The sequence below is a fragment of the Dermacentor silvarum genome, chromosome 4 (genome assembly GCF_013339745.2).
Source record: "Dermacentor silvarum isolate Dsil-2018 chromosome 4, BIME_Dsil_1.4, whole genome shotgun sequence".
In the NCBI taxonomy this organism is placed as follows: Eukaryota; Metazoa; Arthropoda; class Arachnida; order Ixodida; family Ixodidae; genus Dermacentor; species Dermacentor silvarum.
The window spans coordinates 93,122,314-93,142,625 of record NC_051157.2 but is presented as its reverse complement, the minus strand read 5'-3'; positions in this window follow the sequence as shown (position 1 = coordinate 93,142,625).

The window sequence follows — 20,312 nt, the reverse complement described above, 5'->3', positions numbered from 1 at the left end:
AATGGCAGCAGCGACGAGGTAAGCTTCAACAACAACAAAAAAAAACCCATTCAGGACACAGAGCCGGTACGCAAAGGAAGAGAAAACTGCGAAAAATGAAAGTCTGCCACGAAAAGACATTTGAGCAAGTAGGACCTCGTCAGGGGGCATGCCTGACTCCTGATTGCTGCAGTCGGCTTTTCATCCAAAATGCTGTGACGACATTGTTACAGTGAAGAAAGAAATGGACCGTTAAGCTTCTGCAGAGAGGAAGACATCGTGTGCCGCTTTAAATCAGCCTCTCCAATCTGCACACCTTTCACGAGGCTTGACAGCGTTATGAAGTGAGGAAATGCACGCTTCCCACATGTCTTCGCCACCACCAGCGCGCTCAATAACTCCTTTGTGCTATGCTGCACGGAGTTCCACTAGAAGCGAGCAGTACGCTGGAAGCTACGGATGATATTTGCTTAGAAGTAAGAGCGAGGGAAACCACGTTGTTAACGCTGCGCGTATTTTCAATAGTATTTGTTCAGCGCTACCGATAATGGGGTCATATGTATTCACAGGAGAATTTATACTAAACACGTTGCTGAATAAATGTGTCGTAGCTGCATGTTAACAGCTTTGCGACAGAACCTATAGTCACTGGAAAAGCGCGCGCTCTGTTACTTAAACAGCACTGCACCATTTTAATGAGTTTCCAGCGGCAAAGAAAGAAAGAAAACGTATAAAGTGTAGCATACAATGCGCTCCCCGGGGAATGTGGCGAAAAGCATTTTCACGAAACGCGTCGTAAGGAGCGAATCGATGTACGCTTCTCTGCCTTGTAGCGAACGAATATGTGTGCCTGTCGTTCTTCGGCATCGATGTTGGCTTGCGTGTGACGTGTTCGCTAATACTTTCCCGTTTTTGCTCAGTGCGCTAGCCTTGGAAGTGTTCTCGACGCACAAATTTTTGCCGACAAATTCACTACAAGTACACAAAATATTGTTGGTCCCTTTAGTCATATGGTCATCATGGGTAGTGGGGTGCCATTTAACAATATGCACATTTTTTTATTTGCCGCGACATAACATACCGCGCACACAAATTTCAAGTTTCTGTTTGGCATCTTTGCCCGCGCTCTAAACTTTTCACGTGTGGTCACTTGCCATTGGTGAAAAAGTACATCGTATACTCTTTGGAAAAAGAAGTTTTATTTTCCTTAATTGCATTCAGACATTAGTGTTTGTTTTGTGTTGTCATGTGACCCATTATACAAACCAGTGGATTTTGAAATCAGTGTTTGTTGTTTGCTGCGAAGCGCCCCCGAAAATAAAGTATTGACGGTCGGGCTGCATTGTCACAAAGAACTTGTCCGCATCAGCACACCGCTCTAAACACCATAGGTCACTGTAAGGTTGGTGAAATAGAAAAGATACATTTAACAATAAAACGAAGGCGCACCGACTGGCATTACTTGAAACTTTCCAAATAATTGTTGCTATTTTGGTTGCCTTCGCATTAAAGCGAACACAAAATTCCCAGAGAAAGAAATACAAACCTGCCTGAAGGAGCATACTTAGGCAACGGAACTAATCTAGACCAGAGTGTGCACACCAGTAAGTGCTGCTTCTGAAGACGAGCTGGTAAAACGATCTGGCTGGAAGAGAACAAGGAATGGAGAAGACGGAAGAACGAAGAGAAACACGGAAACCGCAAATGGTGCTCAGGCTTTACGTCGATCTTACACTACCGCGTCGTCACGTTTTCAGCACCTGTCGCTTTCCTGTAGGAGCGCTTCCGCATATTGTTCTTGTACGCTAGCGCGCCAGCCCATGTGCTTGTGCCAGATTGCGTTGCTCTGAGAGGTATACGGAAGTCTAGAGGGCTAGAGTTAGTGACTACCGTATTCTGTTCGCCAATGGCTTTCCCGCTAACAAGGCCAAGTCACGTAGTCTAGCCGCTTGAGACGGTCCAGTATTTGTCTCGTCTCGCTTTCTGTCCCCCTCAGCTCTAGCGCAAGTCGCTAACAATGAAAACCTCCTATACCCACACCGTGCTTTCACAGGCTATTTCAATCAGAGGCTTCGTATGAGTGAACATATAAGTGAACTGCTTTTCATACAAATGGGATGTAGAAATAACAGGAGTCAGTTCACGGTAAAGGAAAGCGCTAAGCTGGAAAATTTCGTATGTATTCAGATCTTCGCTTTGAGTTCAGAATTCGCAATTACAGTCCTGTCTTCTCATGACTGTAAACCATGTTTTCCGGCATCTGGATGGGACGTGCCGCTGGAACTTTATCCGCTGGTGGGAGCATTTTGTATAGAATTGACTGGGCGGTATAACTTGAATTGAATACAAGACTACGAATTGACTACAAGCTCTTTACGATTCCTACAACCAGACATCCCTACTACTGTGACTTACCTAGCTGGGAAAAGGAACGAAAGGTACCAGTGAAACCACAAGGTCATCCTTCATCGGTTCTCCTGCTTTATAGATAACGCAAAACTAAAACATTTCCATACACGATTCATTATCGCCATCTTTGGGCCTGTTTTGGTTTTTCCTGCTTATTCGCCTATACCATACGCCACTTCTCACGGAATGTGTGTTCACAGATATAAACTGCAGGAGAGTGTGAATAAACTTTTCGCTCAAAAGTCAGCTTGCCGCAGTGCAACCGACCGTCATACATTATACACTCGGTTGAGATGCTGTCATTAGGTTGGACGATCCTTGCGGTGAAAATGCGGCGACTCAGTCACTTTTCCAGCGTAAATAACTGCCAATTAGAATTCCTCATCTGCATGAGCATCACTCAGTGCGAACAGGTGCGCACTTGCGCTATTATTATCTCGATCTCACCGATTGTGAATTGCCCTGGCAGTGTTAGCAGGCTCTTTTTTTTGCTCCTTTTCCAAGATCCGATTCTCGGCTGCATTGCTTAATATGTGGCTGCAGTAGCACATTGTAGTAGTGTCGGCACACAACGCTGAGTAAGCAAGACAGCCGCACCAACAAATTGCCTCCGCACTCTGCCGCCACGCACCAATGGCAAAAATTAAGCATGCTCTTGCTTCTTCGATATAATATTACTCTCACCGCAACTATTATCCATGTTTCATTTCAAACGTAGAAGGCTGCGCCATATCCACCTTATAGGTTACACATGCGGGGTCTAAATTAAAAAAATCACCTGCGGCAGATAGCATAATTGTCCCTCATCTGGATTACTCGAAGAAGCGCACATTATTTGCACGAAAAAAAAACAAAATGCCTATTTGACAATAATCAATAATGATATTTTTAAGTATTTAGTTTATTGCAATTTACGAAAAGTAGCCAATGGGTTGGCCAGGTGCTTCCTCTTAGAACGAATTGTGAGGATCGCACAGGTTTGGAGATATGTGCAGCGAAACTTGCGGTAAAAATGCACTGCAGTTGCACTTAATTTTTTATCAAGCGACCGTTTCATGAATCGAAGCAAAAAAAAGTAATTAGAGCGCCCAAGAATTCTGTCGCACACTTTGGGAATGAATATCTCGAAACTGTTGTTATCCTGAAAATTAGTTCCAAGTGGATACTGGTTGCGAGTTCACCGGCTGCAATTCGCAAATTGCGACATGTGCCTTAAGTAAATCATTTAAAAGGTAAATAGTAAATTTTGTTAATTATTTGATTATGCATTCCGATTTCTCGTGCAAGTAATGTCCGCCTCTTTGAGTAATCCAGCTCAATGACTAGAATTATGCTTTCGCGCCCACAGGTGACGTTTAAAAATTCTGTATTGTTTAAAAGAGAAAAGCACACGCCATATCAAGCCCAATTATCTGTATTGATTTCCTTCCTTGCCACCGGTACGGAGAAGCCAGAGTGCAGACTTTTCTCGTTTTCACTCCCGGTTCACTTCAGTACCATGTTCTTTTTCACATTTGTGTCCTGAAAGGTTTTGCGCACAGTCCAATCACGTTGCATTTTGCTACGGACGTACGATATATGATTAGACCGGAATCCTCGCTTTAGGCACAGAGCTTGTGACGTAAAACATGTTGACGTAATGGATACACAGCGAATGCACTTCGCACTAAAACTAAACAGCTATAGCCATAATACTTAAGTGGGATCAATAATCCCGAAAGCTGAAATATGTGGATGTTTATATTAAGCTAGATACACTGCACCTTCCAAGATCGTGGATGACAAATTATGCTTGACGACAAATTTAATAGGAGAGAAATATTCGCAGTCAAGGTAAAATGTTCAAGTTGGTAGTTCAAGAAGTTTTTATCGGAATTAGTGCGACGTTTCCAGCCACAACTGAAAATTAATTAATCAGACAAAACAGGTACAGATGAAGAACAAATGGTAAAAGAACAGGAATGGAGAATACACTAAACGCGTAAGAGTTTCTGAGTTTCCGTTCTGAGTTTCCTTTGTTTCACGGGAATGCTTCACAATGTGTGTCATGAGTCAGCATAATTTTGGAATAAAATGTGCATACCGGCGTCTGCCGTGCTAAAACCGAGAACTGCGCGTCTAAATATGAACATCTGTTTCACACTACCCTACATGCTTTCTTTTTTTTCTTGATAGCTGCCTGAATCGATTACAACTTTTTTCTTATTTTTTAAACCCAGAGGAAACCAAATCTATACACGGTGTTATATGCCTGCAATGTAAAATCACAAAGTCTGAACGGCTGAAGAGATAAACGCAGTGGTGTAGCAAACACACCTGCACTTGTGAATGCAGAACTAAGAGTTACAGCGTATTTACATGCTATAGAGAATACAGCGCGTAATACTGCGCTAACTGGAGATCCCGCTGTCTCCATCGTGAAGAAGTAGTTCTTGTAAGAATGGCGCGACAACCTGGTGCAATCATGGTAAATGATTTCAGAGCCGCAGCATCCATTCTAGCCTTCTCCCCATTTTTTTTCTTACTTTCAACACTAAAAACCAGTAGGGCAAAAAACGTATAATCTATTTGCTGTTTTTTTGTATATGTCGTTTGCCATTAAAGTCGATGTGCTGTTGCTTGCTTGAAAAACCTGAAATTTATTTCCCCTGACTGCCATGTGCCTGTGAGATTCACTGTCCTGTGTTACTATTGGCTGAGAAGGTTAGTTACCGTGACATAATTTTCTCTCGTCGCTGCTATGCCCATTCAGATGTCGTCGTTCTTGGCTGCGGTAAAATATACCTTGTCTTTCCGCAATGACTGTCAAATTGAAAAAAAAAATAGTGGTGGTAAAGTGCACAGTCCCATTCCTTGAGCTAATTACTCGAAGAGGCGGACATTTTCTTCACTAAAGATCAACATAAGTATTTGAATACGTAACAATTTTGACTAATAATGTATTACTAATTACTTTACGGCACACATTGAAATTTGAGAACAGTAGCTGGTGACATTGCACTGAATATGCACTTGAAACAAGTTCTAGGTAGGGCACCGGTTTCAAATTAAGTACCGTAAAACGTCTTGTGAAAATGTACCTATGTTCTAGTTATTATTATTACTTTTTACAAACGACCGTCTTATGCAATTAAGCACAAAAATAACAGGAGCATTAACGTATAACTAGTTGAAAGGTTGAGAGTCGGTAAAAAAAAAGAGATTTATTCGTATTGTGATGTTGTGCCGCAAGAATACAGTCTGTTTCAACTCGGTGTATCTTTGGCCCATTTGGGCGGAAAATGAGTCAGAACTTTTTTTGTGGACGTTCCCACTTGTTAAAAATATTTTAATTGCAATTTATTGCGGTTACTTTCTTCATTTCCCCACAAATACGGACAGAACGCACTATACGTGTTGATGTTACTATACAAACGTAGTGCACGGGGGGAACTTTAACTGGTCATCTAAAGCTGTAATCGGGAATATCAACCTCACAGGTGACCCTCCATGTGATTAATAACACGCTAAGCGGACCGACTAAGCAGCAGAGTCACTGATTTGTGCTCCGTGGAAAGGGAACTGAAAATAGAAAACATGCTTCGTTTAACATTACAGAGAAGTAATTACAGATGAAACAAATCTACCAATGTTACTTGTTCTTTAGGCGGAGTATATGTATGCAAACGTTATTGAGACTAATTGGCATTAAAGCGGATGACTGTGATTTCAAATTGCCTTTGCGATTGCAGTGACACGAATCGATTGACTTTGTATTTCTATAGACAACCTGACGGCTTTCAGCATCTTCTGCCACTTCTGTTAAAGTCCTTCTCAAATTTTGTTTATTTACTGTTTGGCCATGTTTGATTACAGAAAGCCACGGAAGCATTTAAAGCCGTTATTTACCTTTTAGTGTTGTCAGAGTTGGACTTCCTTTGCGTTTGCCTTTGTAACCTAACGAAAAAGAAAGATTCTATCCTTTTTAGAACACGTCATTTCGTTCTACCAGTGACCGTTGGCGTAAATTAGGGTTCAGCGAGGTTGACAACGACTATAATTCATGCATCATAGGGCGAAGCGGTCTTTTCCGCTTAGTCGAACATAAATACCTCGTCAAAAAAAAAAAGGACAGCAGCTCGAGTGAATGATGAAATTATATTTGCCAGAGAAAGTGTACTTGAAGAACTGGCACAGTTATGTAGCTAAGTGAAAGCCATGAGCACCCAAGTGGTCGTTACAGGATTTCTTCAATGTAGGGAAGGAGGAGCAGGTCGAGCGCACGTTGTAGTAACGGCTTTTCGTCTTCACATACAGTTTTTGTTAAGCGCGTATACAAAGCAATATTACAATTGACAATTGTTAGTTGCCAATATATTGGTTATTATATTATAGAGAGCGGATATTATAAGAAAATTCAGATTTGCACTGGTAGTGTCTCGTAAATTGCTACGCTGTCTACCATTCATTCATATGCACCAAGAAAACGGTATCCGACGGGAGAAATGCACTATACACTTACGTCCGTGGCGATCGCTTCGCTAATTTCTCGGATAATGCACAAAGGATGCAAACACAGCACATTTACGCCGGCACCGTTCCACAGAGCCGTACTGTAGGTAACAAGAAACAGGAAATGTGGCGTGAAAAAGCGACGTGATGAGAGCACTGTCAAAGCAGCACGCCTTCTCATGCAGGCGGATACGCAATATGCAAGCAGCATGGCCAAGCTGCCTCTTGCACGTCGCTGAGCAGCGCATCGGCACGTGAGGAATCAGTGCAAGCTGTCGCAGGCAGGACCACTGCGAATGCGAGAGTGCCACTCATCCGGCCACTGGGCTCTCTGGCCACGTCGAGAACGGTTCGCTTGGTTCGTAGTGTCCGAGTGACGTGGAGGCTGTCACCGGGCTTTTTTTTCCCTTTTTCTTGGCTATAAGAAACTTTCGGACATACATAAATTGAAGAGAGGCTACATTCTCAGCTGGAAGAAAGCATGGCGAGGCGATCTGACGGAAGTGACATAAGTAGCGTAGAAGAAAGTATAAGATGAGAAGAGACAGCAGTTACATGACATTATTGTAATCGAGAGGTAACTGCTTCCGAAGAAGCCTATTATTAATGAGTCGATCAACGGACGGATGGGAAAACTAGGAGAACAGAGAGGTAAGACGATGAAGAGAGTGAAATGGAGATAGAGAAAATGAAATGTGAAGTCTTGTACTGAAGGAGTCGACAAAGCACGTCGCTGTGACGAGGTGTCGGCAACGCCATCGTTGAGCTGCACACCACCTGACAACTCTTTGAGCGGCATGTCACGAGAATGCTGGCGTAGACAGCGGGCACCGATGATGACATCTTCCAGCGCCTGTCAGTGTCATTCTGCTGCCACGTTGCCGTTCACGCAACAGCAAGGAGCAGCTCTGCTTCACCCAATGTGATCGGCGTCGTCAGCAAGCCGCCAGTTGACAATGAAATTTGCACGTGTGCGCACACATTGAGAGACAGACGCACCCACTGACGTACACACACTCATGCAGTGCAAGGTTGGCGTTTTGACTGCTGAAGCCACTGTAAACACTGTTTAATAGTAGAACAGCGTAAGGCGCCTTTCATGAGTGCAGGCCTTGCGTCTTTATACATAGAGGTGCTTTTTTATTTTGGGGGGGGGGGGGTGGACCAAATTTAAAAAAAATTCCTGTGGCCGACAGCACCAATTCTAGCCCTAGGTATTTAATTACTGAAAGAGGCGGCCATTACTTCTACGAGAAATCAAGATGATTATTTGATAATTAACATAATTACGCTAACTAACTTTTCAAGTTATTTTTACGGCACATATTCAATCTGCAAATTGTAACTAGTGAGTATGAAAGGCATATTGACTTGGAAATGAATTGTGAGGATGGCACGGCTTTCGATATCTGCTGCCCGTCAAACTTGCGGTACGAATGCACTCTTGTTCCACATAGTTTTTTAAAAGAACGCGGTTTAATGCTTTGCAGCACAAAAGTAAACGGAACTCTAATGCATTTCGTTGGATATTTCGAAAATTAGCATCTCGAAACTTGAGAATTCGGTCAAAGTCGATGCGCCGTTTGAGTACTCACTAGCTAGAATACCTCGATAGAAATATGTGCCGTAATGTAATGAAGTAACAATGTTAAAGTAATTATGTCTATTACACGGCACGCATTCTATTTTTTGTAGAAATAATTGACCGCCTCATTGAATAATTTAGATCAGAGTGTTTGAATTGGGCTATCAGCCAAGGGCAATTTCAAAAAACAATTTGGTGCAGAAAAAAAGAATGAAAAGAAAGAAAAAAAACCGCGTACACTTGAAGCATGGCGAAGTGGCCTTTGCTTTTTCGACAGTGGCACTTCCAAGCCATAATGCGAAAGAGGCGCACCTCCCTTAGTTTAGTGTTGTTTTTTGGCTTCACTCGGTACGTTTATTACTTACTGTCTCCGACCTCCTCTCTCCTCTTGTGGCGCTTATTTTGCGAGACGATGGTGGCGAAAGCAGGGGGCAGTGTGAACCATTTCGTGTTCATTTTGCCACACTGGTTTTCTATCTAAATGATTATTAAGCTCTACGGCAGGAGCGGGCTTCAATGCTCACGTATTGTGAATGATGGAAACGAGGAGTCAAGCAAGATAAAGGAACAAAATACGCCACAACATCGAGAAAGCAAGAACTTGACACGTGGCCACTCCACCGACTAGCGTGGAGCATACTTCGAAACCGAGAAATTGAGGGTAAGCGATACAGAGCGACCTGTCGTGGACAACGCCAAGACGCCTCCTCCCGCCCCTTCCCCCTTCATCATCCCGCACCATTCGCAGCCACTACGTAGGCCTTCAATCCGACAGATACATCTGGGAGCAAAGTTGAAAGTGAACATTAGAGTCATTGATTTCTAAATTTGCAAGAAATATGCCAAGCTGTGATAAGCAGACTGCCTTCTTAGCTGTAGGTACCTGTAGGTAGCTCACTGTCATAAAAAAGCCTTTACATGTAAGAAAAATAAATACAACACAATAAAACAAGGTGAACATTACAAAGTTCAGTCGAGATTGGAAAAGCGTAGAATGGCTTGAGTGATAGGAATAAATTAATAAAGAACGAATCAAGGGCTGCAAAGGGCAAACAGGAAGGAGAAATGTTTAGCCACTTTTTAAGGGTAGGGCGAAGTGAGCAGAAAAAGAAGAAGAAAGCTTAAACAGTATGGAGGTATAATAAAATAGAAAATAAGGAAAACCAGCAGAGTTTGATTGAGAGAAGGTGCCTGCAGGACCAGTTCAATTCTTGCTGCTGCGCCGTCATCTGAAATCGATGCGTCGCGTTTCAGGAAATTGCAGGCTACCAAGGTGGCGTTATAGGGGAAAAAGTACAACGTTAAAACACAGTAAAACCGTAAGTTGAAGGAATGGCGTGCGTTCTAGCTTTATGTGGGCCCAGAAAACACATAACAGAAAGTATCATTTCAGATTGGTGAGCCATAGGACGAGTTATAAAGATGGGAAAAGAACAGAATACAGACGTAAAGTGACGGTGGACTAGACGCCATATAATTTTATAGATGCCATTCGCAGAAGTGTAGTGGTTCAGTGCTGTGAGATAATGGCCACAGCGAAATGCGCCAACGAACTGAGATCATCTCGCGAACCATATTAAAGAAAGCAAACCAAAATTATGAACTATCAGTGCTATAGAGAGACTTCTATTCATATTATATCGCTTTGATGTGGAGACAGTATATGAGTGGTCACGTACTGAGCCGATGTTTTCGATGAGGCAATGCTTTTAAAGTACACTTATCCAACTGAAGAAAAGCGCTGCGATGAAAATATTTTTTAGCAAAATTGAGAATGTAAGTCCGCTAATGTGTCAATAAACGTATACATGAAAACAGACCTCAAGTTAAATTGGCCGTTAAATTATTTTATGCAGCGGGTGATTCGGTAAGAGGGAAGTGGCTAGTGAATATGGAGGGTTCTCAAGCATAGTAACTTGGTAAATTCCAGGCGCATTTGTAATTACTCTTAAGAAACAGACACACAGAGAAAATAAAGATTTCTTTTGTTTTTCTGTTTTACTGTGTAAACCTAAGATGATATTTACTCTGCTAACGCAGAACGCTACATATAAAAATAAGATGTTCTGTTTGTCGTTCTGCTCGAGTAAACGATGAACATAAAGATAATAAAATATAATTTTCACGAAAAGCAAGTTGAGCCGTGGTATTTATTATTCTTGAAAAATCGCAACGATGAGTTTTTTTTTTTGTAGTTTTTCGGGTTGTTGGCTACAGTGCAATTTTCGTAGTATATTTTACCACTCCGTTTTGTCCAACTTCACACGGATTGAAACGCTACTTCCTTTTTATGAACAATATGCCTAAAACATTAGCAATTGTAGATTGCATTTGATTGAAGGTATTCAAATGATTTAAAAAAAACGCATTGCCTTATATTGAGGGTGTACATATACAGGGTGCACCAAGATTTAAAAATATCCAAATGCCACATATCTGGACAGAACCAAGGTAATGTTGTTTGTCGGCGCTTGGAGATAATGATAGTTTTTTTTTACATTTCGTCTAAAATCATAATTAGTCTAAATAATTAACCAACTTCACAAATATTATAATTAGATGAAAAGTGTCAATGATAATATTGTAGAGCAACATGAAAAACTCCCGATACAGCTTTCTGCTGCTCAATACGTGCTAAATAAAAGTGTTTTTCGGCGCGTGAAAGAAGCCCACGAATACACGCAATATTGCCGCGCGACTGGCCGATCGAGGCACTAAGTTGTTAGAGAGTTTCAGTATTGCGGAAAGTGGCACCATGCTAAACGCTAAAATATAGCGAGGGCAGACTGCTCATGCTGAGAACGCTATTTCAGTTTTGCGCGTAGCGTGCGTCCGCTATTTTTATAATTTAGCGGAGATGCTAAACGCTCGCAAAGTTTGCTTAGCGTTGCAAACATGGCGGCACCCTCGGAATTGACGGCTGCCCACTTCGCAGAAATCATCTCGTGCTGCAGCCTTGTAGGAGTCACTGATTTACTATTAAATGGTGGTGCTGTTTTTCGTTTGGGGTATTATTGCTTCGGTAACGGCCTACGGATGCTACGACAGCGTTGTATTCGCTTTAGATTCTAGGTTAAGCACACTCCACATGCATAGCGAAAGCGTAACTCTGCCTGTAAACACTCGTCAGACTGAGGCAAAAAATCTTTAAAAAATGTTGCCCAATTAATTTTCTTAATAATTGTTTACGAGCTTAAATTGTTTTGAACTTACTATCAGCGTCCGATACGCCTCAACGTTATTACCGCTTCTCCGTTTGCTGCTTTGACTACTCGCAACTAGATGGCGAGTCGATCAGCTTTGCAGCTTTGACTACTCGCAGCTACATCGTGTGGCGAAGTTTTGCGCTTAGCGGCACATCGTTGTCTTACGCTATACTAAAACTCTATCGAACAGCTTTGCGCAAAGATTTAGCATGCGTGACACGCTAACGCTAGCGCAAGCATTTCCCGCAATGCTAAAACTCTCTAATATTCCATGTCGTATATGCAGGCTGTATGGCTACACTATTCAATCACTTTAGGTGCTCATACCAGAACTTGCGTTCTTTACTAATTCAGTCCACAGAATTTTGAGACTGGTCGCCCACCAATAAATGTCAGGAAATATAGCATTCACATCGCATGCTGTTTAACCTACATTTTCTCAGACTATACACTATTATTGCAAGTGCAAAAAATATTAGTGCTCAACCTTGAAAGTGCTGTAACTTTACTGGCCTGACTCTTTACGGGCCGTGTTGTGGCGCCTGTGCGATGTCATTACAACCCCTACACGATGTGTTAAATGAAGTCTTAGGAGCTGGAAGATCTTGCGCACCCACATACGTCGCGTCACCGCAAATCGTACCCTAGTATGGCTAGAACACCGCCCGAGAAGTTCAAGCGCAATGCTAAACGTTGCTATCACGGTCAGTGGTTTGCCCTGCGGGCGAAACTGCATTTTTTTTCTGTGCTTTACGTGGATTTTACATATACTGGACCGATTACAACAAGGAATAGTGGGGGTAACGACGTAGCTGGAAGCTGATGTTCAAATAGTTGATGTGTATTTACTCCTGTTTAGAATAAGCAATGTCGCTCACTGTATCGTGAGGATGTTAAGCCAGTATCTTTGAGGGAATATTTGTATTCATTAACAGCAGGTCCCCTTACAGGCTCGTTCTATTAGACCTGCATCTGCATACTAACATATCCATGTATTTGTGCACACTGCATGACTAAAGAGTTCATTGATCGATGAAATGAAACATCTGTTTACCGTTACCAGCGTCATCGGTTTGGTATCCTTCCTCTAGTATTTTGGACAGACATCGCATCTGCGGTGATCATCGCACAATTCCCCAAAATGCTCCTAAAGTAAGGAGTCTGTTCAGAAAGAAAGGTGCAATGGGAGGGGGGGAAGGGGCATATTTTATTTTACCCTACTAAGCCACTCCATATACGAAGCCACGCAAGATATCATTGCCCCTGGAGCGCCCGCCAGCTGCTATAGTTGAATGATTGATTAATTGCTTAACTGATTGATTGAAACATTCACCTGAAATAATGAACTGGTGCCTAAGATGGCAGTAGCCGTTCATGTGAAAGGAAGGATGACCACCTCCTTAGTGAAGGAAAACAAGGCCATAATTTGCTGACACTCGTTAGGCGTCACCTTCTCTATAATAGGTAGCACTAATGGCGGGGCCTCCTTCGTGTTATAGCGTTTCGTCGCCCCATTTACGGAACACATCTTGGTTAAAACATCCTTCATCTTTAAAGTAGATTACTCGTGCACATGTGCGAATGTCTATAAACCTGTGCAACAATTACTGCGTATAAGATATCATCACCTACTACTTTATCGCTTCGGAGTATGAGGCAAATAGTATGTTGTAGTGGACCTGATGGTTCTGTGATATGACGTACCATTGCACCACAAAGCAATACTTTCGACAAGGACGTAAAGTACTCAGACATTAGACATTATTTACGTCCGTGTCGAAAGTATTGTTTCGCAGTGCAGTGTTCCATCATGGAGCAACGTACAGTTTTTGTAGCGAGAGATACATTGGCCGCATTCTCGCCGTTTCGCTGTGGGCGGTGGCCGCACCGCGGGCTGAGCCATTGGCTAGCAACCGCCGCGGCGTTTGCCGGCAAACTGCGTTGCCGGCGTTGCATAGTCGGAGGAGCCGGCGTTGCACCGTATATATAGAAGGGGCGGCTCGGCGGGATTCGTCGGCAGATATGGAAAGTGAGTCGGAGAGACTGAAAGAAGCCAGGCTTCGTTGTCGGAACAAATCCAAGAGGAGGCAGCGAGCCGCGGAGACGGAGGAAGAACGAGCCGCACGCCTCGAGAAGCGTCGTAAGTACGAAGCGGCCAGGCGAGTGCATTCAGATGAGGATGGTTTGTCGTCTAGTTCGGCATGTCGTGCCAGGGCCGCGGATCAACGCGGAGTGAAACACCAAGCTAAACAATACAATTAACCTTACCTCTCGCTACGCACACCCAGGCATAACTGAGTTAAGCCACAGTCATTTTTTTTTTGTTTGGAGAGTTGAGTATCGTCAACAACGAGAGTTTGCTACAAGCTTTATTATGTTGTGAAAAAATCTTTCAGTAAGCCAGGCGGGTTCATACTTGTCAACGTCTTTGGACAGGCTTTACCGAGAAACGTTCTCAAAACCAAGAACAAAACATTTCGCCACCTATGGGGGTAGTTTCGTCAGTACACAAATGGTTCAATAGAGTAGAATACATCCTATTTTGTGCGAAGGAACCGTAAACATCCGGCAGGGGGCCACGGTTAAAAGTGCAGGCCGACCGATCAAGGCGCATAAACCAAGATGCCGCAAGTTTTGCCGACCCACATCGATGCTCCCGTGCAAACGTTTTCACATTATTATTATCAAACACGTGCCTTTTTATCAAACAATGATCCATCAGTTCCGCCTTTGAACGTGTTTCATACGTTGCCTTCATGACGTTTTTCATGGGTTCATTGAGCTGTGTATCACGTCGCCACCCAAATTCGGCGACGTAGCTGGCGTTGCAGTGCGAGCAGTCCACTTTGTTCCAAGTTTATTGTTCAATCCAAAATGTTTATTGTCAGCATGCGCCACGCAAGATTGACCTAACTTAAAAAAATATACTTGAAAGAGAAATAATAGGAGAACCAAAGCGCAATCTTCTAAAATTCCTAGAGGGAACAAGTCCATAAAAGCGTGGTAAATAACGCAGCCCGAAGATATTTACCTAACTGAGCAAAGTACGCGCACGGTTGCTTGGCTGAAACCACAACCGCTTTCGCAACGTTTATGCAGGCATTTGAGGCCCTGTCAGCGATAACAATTTCAGGACATCGATTTGAAAACAGAGAAGCAAAAAAAAAGCGTAATAGCAAGGAAGGCATTTTCTAGGCAGTAAAAAAGAAAAAAAGATGGCAATATGCAGCTCAATAAACTTGGTACTTTTATTAAACGCCCTTTAATTCAAACAAGCGTCCAGTGAAACGATGGCGGGCAGGCAGTTTAACGAAGCCCCAACAAAGGAAGGAACTTTGATGTGCTTTATAGGAGTGCGCGCCATAGCAACTTGTGCAATATATCGTAAAAAAATGAATACACGTTCAATGTAAGCTGAGACAAAGGAATTTAAATGAGGGTGGACGGCAGCCCGCCTCATTCCTTCGCTCTCTGTCTGTTTCAATAAAAGCGCGAACGGGGGCGCCTGACGTCGACAGGAAGTGGACAGCCCAGGCAACGCCTGTCAAAATAAGATATTTTCATTCTCTTTGTTTTTTTCTGTCCTTTTTTCTTCGTGTGAGCTAACGGCAAAGTGTTTGCGGGTACTTGCTGTCAGGACGTGCCGCCGTCCACTTGCGGAAAAGTGGAAATACTGCACAGTTAGTGCAAACGGCACATCGCTCCTCATTACTGATGGAATGTTTGAAATAACAGCATACTTTGAGGTAATGGGGCGATGCAGTGCTGTCTACATAAATACCACGTATTTTTTAGTCTTTTGCGGCTTGTGCCTAAGGCACCAATTGCATCTGCTGGTGGTTTTCCTTTTCTTTATATTTTTTACGGAGACAGATAGCCGATAATTAAAGCGTAGTTTCTTTTTTTTCCACGTAGTCGAAATATAACATACACTCTACACAGAAATGAATTACGCAAAGAGTCGTACGGTTTAAAAGGTAAGGGACTCGCAGCCACATTGATATTTACGTAAGACCGTAATGCTCTACAGGACACTTGCACCAGCTGCTGACGCTGACGTTCGACGCGCAGATGCTTCCGAGTATTAAGAGAGCGGTTGAAGAAGCCGAGTGACACTTTGAGGGACTTCACGCTCCGCTATTGCTTGCACGAGATTCACGTCCATTCACACTTCCGCTCGTACAAATGCCGCCAGCAAACACAGAGGTCTAGCAAATGGTAGCTGGGGCCCTATGCAAGAATCATGTTAATAAGAAGCTGGGTGTGTCTATGGTTTGGGCTTTCTTTTTCCTTCCTCTCAAAATGAACCAGCCAGCGGGAAAAAAACAAAACAAAAAACACTGCAAGCCTTCGCGTCACCTTCGCTGTAAGGCATCTAGAAAGGCAATAACCGTAAAGCATCTGATAAAACACACGAGAAGCAGGTCGGAAGTCGATACACTATGTAACACTACCCCTCCGAAATGGTGAAGTGGCTCTTTCAAGCCATCGGGCTTGCAACGACAGTAACCGCCGCTGCCTTCCGGAGATTATATTATAATTTTGGAAGATCAGGAGCAGATCGTGTTGGAATCTGAGGAAGAGAAACGGCTGTTGAGGGGGAAATAGGAAACTGTAGAATTACAGAAAGTACTCGGCGCTCTGGACAAGGGAGTACCTTACAATTATTTTTCAGCACTCGCAATCTACCTGTGCAGTTCCTACCTCATAGAAGGTCGCGAAGGTTCTTCATACACCCAAGTCTGGTGATACGCACGATTTAACAAATTACGGAGCCATTTCTTTCACACCGTAGTGGCGTTCGTACTGTAACCCAGATAATACACTTTCCCCATGATATAAATGATTTGCTAGATTTAGCTGACCAAGTAGACGCAAATAATCAACTTTTCAAAAGCCTTTGAGACGGCCGTACACTTCAAACTTCTTTGAATGTTAATACGCAATTTTAAGCCATCCAAATATTGTCAAACGGTGGCCAAGTTTTCTGCCTCAGCAATCTCAAAAAAAATTTTAATTTAAATTATGGGGTTTTACGTGCCAAAACCAGTTCTGATTATGAGGCACGCCGTAGTGGGGGACTCCGGAAATTTGGACCACCTGGGGTTCTTTAACGTGCACCTAAATCTCAGCAATCTCAATTTGGACTTTTCAGCTCTACAGTATCGGACATCGAAAATGTACCATCCCGTGTTCCGCAGGGTTCTCTGTTAGGCCCGGCATCTGCTTTGTATGTTGTATATAAGCGATTTAACGATTTACCCTCCAATGCCCTTACGAAAGTGCAGTTATATGCCGACAATTGTATTATTATCATGCTTTAAATCTCCGGTCGATCATGTGATGCTTAACAATTGCTTTGAAAATGTTTAACTAGTGCAGGAAGATGCAGGAAGTGCCATGAATTAGAACACTAATTTTAAATTGTTTATATGTTCTTTTCCTAGTTGCGAATGCCCTTCCTGGTTGTCATGCTCATTTAGTGGTTCACCTTTGTACAAGGCATAGGGATATAAATATTCAGGAATTATGTTTCTCACGACATGTATTGGTCTAAACACATAAATTTAACTTGCCGCAAGGAGCTTGGGGAAACTTGGTGACGTTCAGCGTACGCTAGGTACTTGTCCTAAAGAAAGAGAACTTTTTTTTTACTTATTATACTCTACTTCGTCCAGTTTTAGAGCACGGGCCCGCTGTTCAATATAGGCCGATGGAATATGGGGCCTGGCTGTGTTTCGGAATTGCGACGTGATGTCTTTCCAATATCTATTGAATGTTAGTGCTGCGCACCTTGTTTTATTGCATTTCACTGTCTCTTTTGTGCATTTGTATTATTCTTATCCGACTATGATCAATATCTGGGTCGCAGTAGGTACACATAAAATAAGTAAATAAATGAAGGCGATGATAACAAGCGGATAGCACGACTATTCGTCTGCTGTTACAAACGCAAGGCTAAGTTTTGCTTCAGTGAAAGTGTTTATTTTCTCACAGACTAATTTATAGCGTTGATAATTACAGAAACAAACAAGGAAACAACAAAATATGCACACTTTGCAACCCTATGGTTAAGTTGCATTAATTCAACTGCTTGTTTGTCGCGTACTTTATATGTAAAGAACGTATTTCTAGTGCTTGGCGGAAACCATTCGTGCCTCATCATGGCATGGTCTAGCCAGTTGTTTTCAGCTGACGCATCTACATTTGTTACAACTATTATTGTGGCATATACGTAAAAATCCTTCATACGGCGTCATGTCCAATTAGACTTTTCTCATTAATTTCCAGAAAGATGTGGGTAAAATAATGCCGCTACTGTGGAATATAATAACAAAGCAATTTAGCGTGCTACAAACGACATCAACTTCGATTGCGTTTTCTGAATGCTCCTGAATGTAGGGTGTCTTCAAGAAAAAATGGATGCCCCGTCAAAAAGGAAATTTACCCATTGGAATGCATTTCTTTTTGAGGCCTACTACATCGCGCGGTTTCATTAATTCGAACCGAATAACGCAAAGCAGCAGAAACCCGGGGAAAGCTGGAATACCTGCTCATAATCTGCACATAATGAAGCTCGTAAAATAGCGAACGTGCTCACGCGCAATAACGACAGCGTAATTAGTCAAAAGTGTCCGGACGGTAAGCTTGATTAAATGCAGCTCGTATTTCACAAAGTTTCCGCCAGTGGCAAGGAATGTTTATTGAGTGCGTTATAATATGCCGTAAAAGATGCGGAATGCATCATTGAAAGGAGACGGGCTGCTTAGTGAGCCATTTGTTCCTCAAAGAGTGCTGTGCATATCTTGAAAGATTCTAATGATGGCAGTGATAAAAGCTATACGCAAAGATGAGAAGGCATTTAATATATAAACATTTGTCAACAATGGCACCGCGTCCAGTTCTAAGATTTCAGGTATTATAGTTTACTGCCAAAGAAGTTGCCACAGGGATAGTTAGCGCACTATCTTTATCTGCAGCTGCGTACCAATAAAATGATCTTTATTTATTCAGCCTCCAGGGTAACACGTAATATGCATCTCTCAATTTGGTAGCCTTTATTTCGCTCATTTCTAAATTAATTTACGCGGTTTTGCGAGCCGAAAGAATGGTCTCAATTTGAGGCGCAGCGTAGTGGTTGACACCGGGTATAATAATTGAGACCAGATGGGGTTCTTTAATCTAAGCACACGAGCGCTTTTCCTTTTCTCTCCCATTAAAATTAGGCCGCCGCGGCCGGGATTGAGCCCGAAACTTCGAGCTTAGCAGCGCAACACGACAGTCACTACATTACAACGTTTGTATGACTTCCTTCTCTTATTCATGATTTCTCTACATGGTATGAACTTTGACGTGGGGTTAGACTTCGTACCGGAGGCTTAACCTACCTGTGCTCACTTCTGTGCCGGCTTTAACTGCCTCGTGCATCACACGAATAATTGCGAGTAATGCGTTTTGTCACGTCAGAATTAGTTGCTTATCGCGGTCAAAGTTTCTTGTTTTCTTGTTGGCGCCGCAATCTAAAGCCTCTGTTGCAAGCAGTGAAGTCCAAAACATCACATGATCTTAATGCGTCCTTCCTAGAGGCTTCCATTCATTTAATTTGTTAATCATCGTACGTTATGGAAGTCTAGAAACGCACTGCACCTAGTGCGGTCTGCCGACACTGACACGGCAAGTAACAAATAAAGTGGTGTAAAATGAAACTATCTCTGTAAGACAAATGAACGTTGAAAGACGAAGGGTTGAATATTCTCGCAAGGTTGCCCAGACACGCAAGATCACAAATCGGAAAGAGACCTTCGAGGAACCGTTTAACAAAATAGAAAACAAGAGCAAAGCCTGCGTTGCTGATTAATATTGTTTAATTAAGGAAGACTGGAGATTTACGGCAGCGTAAGCGAACTTATCGACCGGTCTCCCATTCGACTCTCGAGCACAGACCCTGGCCAGCAGCACCCCCCATGCCAGCAAGGAAGCGTTTCTGGAAGAGGAGGGGAGAAGCGGAAAGTCCGAACCCTGAAAATAACACGTGGCGGATTGTGGGAGAGAAGGTTCGGCGCAACGGGCAAACTGATGGTCGCTGGTCAGAAGTAGCGAAAGCACAAAGGAAGTACGAAGTCCGTAGGGAGGAAAGAAAACCCGACACGGACAGTGAAATAGCAGGAACGAATTAAAGAGAACCCCGATGGCTGCGACGCTGTAAGTGTCGGCCCTCGAACTGTGCTGGCGGGCAATAATTTCAACTGGACGAAGGGGGGCAAAAGCTGGATAGGGAGGTAGTGGTATTGGAGGGCAAGTCTGAACACGAATCGGATTGCCGTCGACTGGCGTAAGCGGAACCGCGATGGCTGCGTAATAAGTTTCCAGCGCTCGTCTGGCAAACGGTCATCAGGAAAGAATGCAATGAAATGAGAGAGCTTTGTATGGTTATAGTTTTCTTTTTATATCTGTGATATCGATTACGAATCATGCGTGGCCGAAACGAAATTCGGGTCAAGCGTGCACAGAGGCATCAGGGCGGAAAGCGACGACCGACCGTGGTAATCATGGTACAAGAGCTCAGGAACATTTCGCTCGTGCGCAATTAAGCTAATACTTATTTGTTTTGGCCGTCAGCACACTGAAGATTATTAATTTTG